The following is a 7,500-nucleotide window of genomic DNA, read 5'->3' on the forward strand; positions in this document are numbered from 1 at the left end:
GGAAACCATCAAACAGCACGCTGCTCGGTTTAATTTAAAGTCCTACTGACCACAGTGGTGAAAAGAGAAGATATGATGGTATGGTAAAGTGACAAGATCAAAAGGAATCTCCAAGGCCATCCTTTAGGGAAGAGTACAGAGGAAAAAGGAGATGTGGCAGACAGCGACAGGAGGGCAAACATCACTGAGTGACCACAGAAGACCTTTGGCGATGCTCAGTTCCTATCACACGACCTCCAGAAATGGACGATGTTGGTGATGTTTTCAGTAGAACAGTGCCCCAATGGCCATGAAAAATGAAGTGGTCGAACAAGTAGACAACTATCTTGGTGTGGTAATCGGCAATACGCTCAATTGGAATGAGAACTCCACTGCATTTATTAAAAAGAGCAACAGTCGCATGTACTGTTCAAGAAAATTGAAGTCTTTTAATGTGTGCAAGCAGATGCTCCAAATGCTTTACACATGTGTTGTCTGCAGCGTTTTATTATATGGCGCTGTGTGCTGGGTAGGAAACTTGATCAAACATGACAGAGACAGGTTGGAAAAGGTCATTAAGAAAGCGGGTGGGGTGGTGGGAAAAAGACAAGACACCTTTGGCGAGATGCACACTAGAAAATTCACAGACAGTCTAATAGCAATTCTGACAGACGAAACACACCCACTACATGATGACATTAGTAGCAGACGGTCAGACATAAGTGGCAGGTTCAGAGCTCTACGCATGCAGACCATTTCGTACTCTCCATCGCAGGACCCTGTCATGCAAACAGAGAAACTTCTTTTCGAACTAAAATGGATCGGATCATATCAAACCATGTTGCTTACTGCTAAGCTGACAGCAATGGGGTCATTCCAGGGCTGATACCCGCCAGCTCTTTAACCCTTTCCCCGCCAGATCAATTTAGAGTGCAAAACTCCCCTGTGCTATAAAAAAAAAAGCCCATAAAGCATGGTCTTTAAGAATAGCTAGGGATTCCCCCTGTGATATGTAGAAAATATGGCCTATCCTACCGCCGAACATAAAGAGCAGTAGGTTCATGGACAACAGACCAGTGATCTGGTCACCCTTCAGCGACATGAGTCCTCTACCTATCTGCTGTATAAATGCGAGTTTGGCAGTGAAAGGGTTAAAAAAAAAAAAAAAAAAAAGACAGTAGAAGACAACAGGAACGTGAATGGATGCCTGCCACTCATTCCTGTCTTGTCCTAAAACACGGGCAAAAAGTGCAAACAATATTTAGGAAAGCAGTGTGTGTGTGTGTGTGTGTGTGTGTGTGTGTGTGTGTTAGTCACTCTGTCGCTGTTTTTGTTAACCCAATCCCCCCACCCCACCCCCAGCCTACCCCGCCTCAAAAAAAAAAAAAAAAAAAAAAAAAAAGGAGAAAGGAAGACCCTATCAATTAAAAAAATGCAATCCTTTGCATTCACTCCCTTCACAGTGAAACCGAAACTGCCGGCGGCGGGCACCACAGCCACAGTACGATGAAGTAGCCCCGGGGGTCAAAACCGGCGGTAGGGGGATAGACGCAAGGGCCGATGACACCGCCTTCACTCAGCCAGCCCCCTCAACGCACACGCCGTACAAGGCCTGTATGTTAAAAAAAAAAAAAAAAGAAAGCAAGCAAGCAAACAAGCGCGTGCGTGTGCGCGTGTCAGTTTCGCGTGTCGTGCCGAGGCGCGCGCGCGTCAGATGTCTGACTTGTGAAAGGATGAGAAGGTGGAGGGAGGAGGGGCGGGGGGGTGGGGGTGGGGGGGGCGGGGCGGTGAAGAGGACGCGGGAAGGGATATATATAAAAAAAAAAAAAAAAAAATATATATATATATATATATAAAATGGGGTGGAGGAAAAGGGAGGATGGAGGTGGGTAAGGGGGGGGGGGGGTCGTGTTGCTTTTCTCCGATAGCGTTTCTTGTTACCCCGCCGGCCTTTCTTCTTCCCCCCCCCCCCCTCCCCCCACCCCCCCGCCCCCCCCTTTTCCCTCGTCTCTTCTTGTCGGTTTACTTCTTCACTCCTACCAACAGGGAAATGGGGATCAGGCTGCCCGTGCTGCAGGATCAAAGAGTGCGAACCGCTGTATCACCCGTGTTGGGCAGACAGCTGATAGGATTTGAACTCATCCAATGTCGCACGCGCTTGCCGCGACGGCTGCACGCACACACACACACGCCCACACAGTCACACACACACGCGTGCCCGCATGCACGTACGTACGCACGCACGCACACACACACCCACACACACACACACACACACACACACACACAGCCATTTTTCCCTAGCGTTGACTCTCCCTATTCACCCTCCACACATACACACACACTTTTCTCCCTCCCCCTCCCACGACCCCTACCCCCTCGGCTTTTCTTTTTTCCGTCTAATATTACTTTAAGTGGAAAGACGTTAAACCGAAGACAACAACAACAAAACACACACACACACACACACACACACACACACACACACACACACACACACACACCTTAATCATCTAAAGATATTTACAGACGGCTCTGTTGTAAATGATAGAGCTGGTCCTGCTTTCCTTATTCCAGACCTTAACTTTCAAAACTCATTTCAACTGGGAGAGAATAAGTCTTCACAGCTGAACTCATAGCAATTCTAATGGCGTTAAATTTCATGATATCCTTTCCGAAAACTATATTTCAGATTCTATTTTGTGCTGATTCTAAATCAGTTCTTCACGCTATTGAACTTATAAAAGAAACGGTTAGGTATGAACTCATTATTGAAATTAACCATTTGATTCACGAGCTCTTATTAAGAGGCTCTCACATAACCTTTTGCTGGATTCCTTCTCATTGTGGTTTTTACTATAATGAAAAAGTTGACATTTTGGCTAGAAAAGGAGCTAGAAGCTCCACGAAGGAGTTAGATTTAAATATTTCGCTTTCACTAAAGGAATGTTACACCATGGTAGAAAAAGTCCAATGGTCAAAATTTCAGTTGGAGGAAAAACACACCGGTAACTCGGAGTTACATAAGAACACACAGAAAATGTATGGTTTCATGGGAAAACATTACCATAATGATTTCCATAAGAGGCAAATCATTTCTCTAATCTGCAGAGGGAAAATGAACTGTTTCAGGACAAAATATGTCAGTAATGTTTCTTGCAGCTGTGGTGCTCACATAACAGCCGATCATATACCGACTTGCGATATGTTAAAGTCTCAAATCCCTGAACTGAAATCATCTTCAGTGTTGACGATCTTCAGCAATTCATTGCTAATGTATGACTTTTTCAACTCCTTGTTAAATAGTCCAGTTGGTTCGTTGTTAGTTTTTCATTAAAAATATGTGAAATTGTTATGCTTTTTTTTTTAACAAAACTTAAATCAATCTTTTTCTATATGTAACACGCACACGCACACACACACACACACGCACACACACTTTCACTTACTCGCATGCGTACACAGTAATCCCCCCCCCCTCCCCCTCGATACTTTTCCTACCCTCGTTTAATATCACTTACAGTGAAAATACGTTAAACTAAAGAACGAACACACACACACACACAAACAAACAAAAACAAGACCCAATAATGGGGGGGGGGGGGGGGGGAGATGGAGGATGAGAAGTATATCAATATTCAACACACACACACACACACACACACACACACAGCCATTAAAGGGGGTGGGGGAGGGAGAAGCAGCTCGATGTTCAAAAACACATACAGACACACACACACACACACACACACACACACACACACACACACAAAACAAACAAAACAAAAAAAAAACAGACCCAATAATGGGGGGGGGGGGTGAGGGGGGTGAGAAGTATGTCAATGTTCAACACACACACACACACACACACACACACACACACACACACACACACAGCCAATAAAGGGGGTGGGGTGGGGTGGGGAGGGAGCAGCAGCTCGATGTTCAAAACCACACACAGCTCTGTGATCCGGATGGCCTGTCAGTGACGCGGCACACAGCACACAGCACGGCGTGTTTTCCCAGTGACTGACTGAACGATCCATTTCCTATTTATCCAGTTTTTATTACGCACATTGCGGCGACCGCCCCAACAGAAGGCGTGTTCAACGGGAACAGGTGCGACAAAAAAAAACAAAAAAACAAAAAACAAACGGAAAATCGAAAGAGCACCTAAAATAATACTGATGTTGATTCAAACGAATCAAACCGTTTACCTGTTTTTTTCTGTCTGTCTATCTATCTATCTGTCTATATATCCATGCATCTCTCTCTCTCTCTCTCTCTCTCTCTCTCTTTCTCCCATGGGGAGAGAGAGAGTGAGAGAGAGTGAGTGAGAGAGAGTGAGCGAGAGAGAGAGAGAGAGTGAGCGAGAGAGAGAGAGAGAACAATCACACACACACACACACACACACATACATATATAAGGAGAGAGAGAGACAGAGACAGAGAGAGAGAGAGAGAGAGAGAGAGAGAGAGAAACGGAAGGAAACGAAATTTTATTTTACCAGGGCTATGAGATAAGTAAAACATATGCTTTTTTTCCACCCAGACCTGGGTTATAAAATAAAGGGGAAAAGAGGGATGTTGGGGCTAGGGCCACATCAAACAACACAGAGCTGTTAACAAGAAAGATAAACGACAAATTTCACTGAGAGAGACAGAGACAGAGACAGAGAGAGAGAGAGAGAGAGAGAGAGAGAGATAAAATACTGTTGAATGACTTAATTTGGGATTACAATCATATGTATAGTGGAGTGATGGCCTAGAGGTAACGCGTCCGCCTAGGAAACGAGAGAATCTGAGCGCGCTGGTTCGAATCACGGTTCAGCCGCCGATATTTTCTCCCCCTCCACTAGACCTTGAGTGGTGGTCTGGACGCTAGTCATTCGGATGAGACGATAAACCGAGGTCCCTTGTGCAGCATGCACTTAGCGCACGGAAAAGAACACACGGCAACAAAAGGGTTGTTCCCGGAAAAATTCTGTAGAAAAATCCACATCGATAGGAAAAACAAATAAAACTGCATGAAGGAAAAAATACAAAAAAAATGGGTGGCGCTGTAGTATAGCGACGCGCTCTCCCTGGGGAGAGCAGCCCAAATTTCACACAGAGAAATATGTTGTGATAAAAAGAAATACAAATACAAATACAAAATCATGACTGTCTAGGTTTAATCACAGTGTGGTACTGATTTCATACATACCCTTATATACTGTTGAATAGTTTCGGGTTGGTGATATGTCTATAGTTTATTACAGTGTGATACTTCATGCCTTGTCTTCTAACGTGATCATTGTATGTGCTGATGATATAGATCTGATGGGGGGAACGAACGAAGAACTGCAGGAACTTACCAACAGACTTGTTGATAGAGCGGGTGCTTACGGAATGGAGGTCAGCACAAAGAAATCCAAAACCATGGTAATCAGCGTGAACATGGACCATGCCACTATTTTCATGAACGGAGAACAACTGGAAGATGTCGGAAACTTCAAATATCTAGGAGCAACCTTGACAAAAGATGGAAGCAGCAAAGCAGAAATAAGAATTCGCATTGGCACAGCCACTGCAGCCATGACCAAACTGAACAGAGTGTGGAAAAGTAACATCCGATTCTCCACAAAATTCAAACTCTACAAAGCCCTGGTAGTCTCCATTGTACTGTATGGTTGCCAGGCATGGACACTGACGGCCGAAACTGAAAGGAAGATCCAGGCCTTCGAGAACAAATGCCTGAGGAAACTTCTTCAAATTTCCTGGATCGATCACAGGACCAATGAATATGTACGGAGCAGAATTAAGAACCTTGCTGGACCTCAGGAACCTCTCCTTTCAACTGTGAAGAGACGCAAGGTGATATGCTTTGGGCACAACACTCGACACACCAGTCTGTCCAAAACAATCATGCAAGGCACCATCGAGGGCGGGAGAAGAAGAGGAAGACAGCGGAAGAACTGGCATAAGAACATCAAACAATGGACCGGACTCCATACACGTGAGCTGCTGCCGGCGGCTGCTGACAGAGACTGATGGAGAAGGGAGGCTGCGTCTGCGGTCCTCATGTTTCCCCCAACGACTATTTTGTCGTTACGGCCCTGAGATGAGGAGGTGAGAGGTTGTGATTGTTGTAATGAAGTTTACGTCAACTTAGCATTCAAGCATGTTATGTCTTTTATCTATTCACACAGGTTAACTGTGATTCTCGTGCGTTGTTTTCATATATATATATATATATATATGATAGTCAGTCGTGTCCGACTATGACCATCAGAACAGCAGAGGAGGCAACTGCTGTTCCGACTATTTGGGCTAGAATTTGATTATAGTGGAGAGTGTCTTGCCCAAGTACATCCCCACTCTCTCGGCCAAGAGGGTTTTAGGACAGTCGGCGTTGGGATGGTTCCCAAAGGCCAACTAGCCCACAAAGTTGCAGCACGAAGAGCCAGTGCCGTTTTGCCTCCTAGTTTGAGAGTCATAGTCCTTCACAAAAGACTAAGCTGTAAATGGTTTCCCATTGACTGGAGAAACCATTGATAATACAGCTCTCACTTTGCTGTTGGCCCAACTGTAAACTTATGTCAATCTGTGATATAAGCCGAGTGTTGGGCCTATACACCACCACAAACGAAATTCTCTTGTTACAGGTAATAAAGTAATCTATATATTACAACAGGGTCCAGTCATCTGGGACAACCTTTCCTTTAATGATGGACAGCCTCTGTCAGCTCCTCTCTGAAGACCCATGTGTTGAAACAGCCCTCCCATGTGTGTGTTCTCCACGGTAATAAACTGCTTCACGATGCTCGTTTTCTTTTCTTTTTTCTTTTTTTTTGTTGTTGTTGTTTTTGTTTTTTTTGTTTTTTGTTTGTTTGTTTGCACACGTGTGTGTTGGACGGTCGGTAGGTAACTCCATGTGCTCGTATGTCTACAACTGTCAGCGAGATGTACTTTATTCAATTTAATTCAAAATACTTTATCATCTGCTTCAACCAAAAACAGAAAATTCTCTTAGGTTCACTTAAAATAAAATGCCCGTCAGCAAAAATCAAAGAGAAAAAAAACAACAACTGACACACCCTTCACTTATCACCATGCACACATCAATTATTATGTAAAAAGAAAAACATGTGGGTAAGATACTATTACATTATGATTTAGAGTGTAACAACTGTGTGTGTGTGTTGCGTGTGTGTCCGTGCGCGTGCATGCATCGTTTTGTGCGTGCGCACGCGCGCGTGCGCGCACGCGTGTGTGTGCCTGTGTGTTGAGCGTGCGCGCGCGTATGTGTACGTTTCAATCATTATAAAAAGGAGAATATTCAGTAAGATATTATAACATTTAAAAAGACAAATGCTCATCAACAGATAAAACCGAAAACCGAAAAACGAATGAGCAACTGGCACACCCTTCCTTGATCACAGCGTACATATGAACTATCATGTAAAAAAACAACAACATTTAGGTAAGAAAACAAAAATTACATTTTAAGATAAAGTGAAACATTTCAATGATATAAAA

The sequence above is a fragment of the Babylonia areolata genome, chromosome 3 (genome assembly GCF_041734735.1).
Source record: "Babylonia areolata isolate BAREFJ2019XMU chromosome 3, ASM4173473v1, whole genome shotgun sequence".
NCBI classification, from domain to species: domain Eukaryota; kingdom Metazoa; phylum Mollusca; class Gastropoda; order Neogastropoda; family Buccinidae; genus Babylonia; species Babylonia areolata.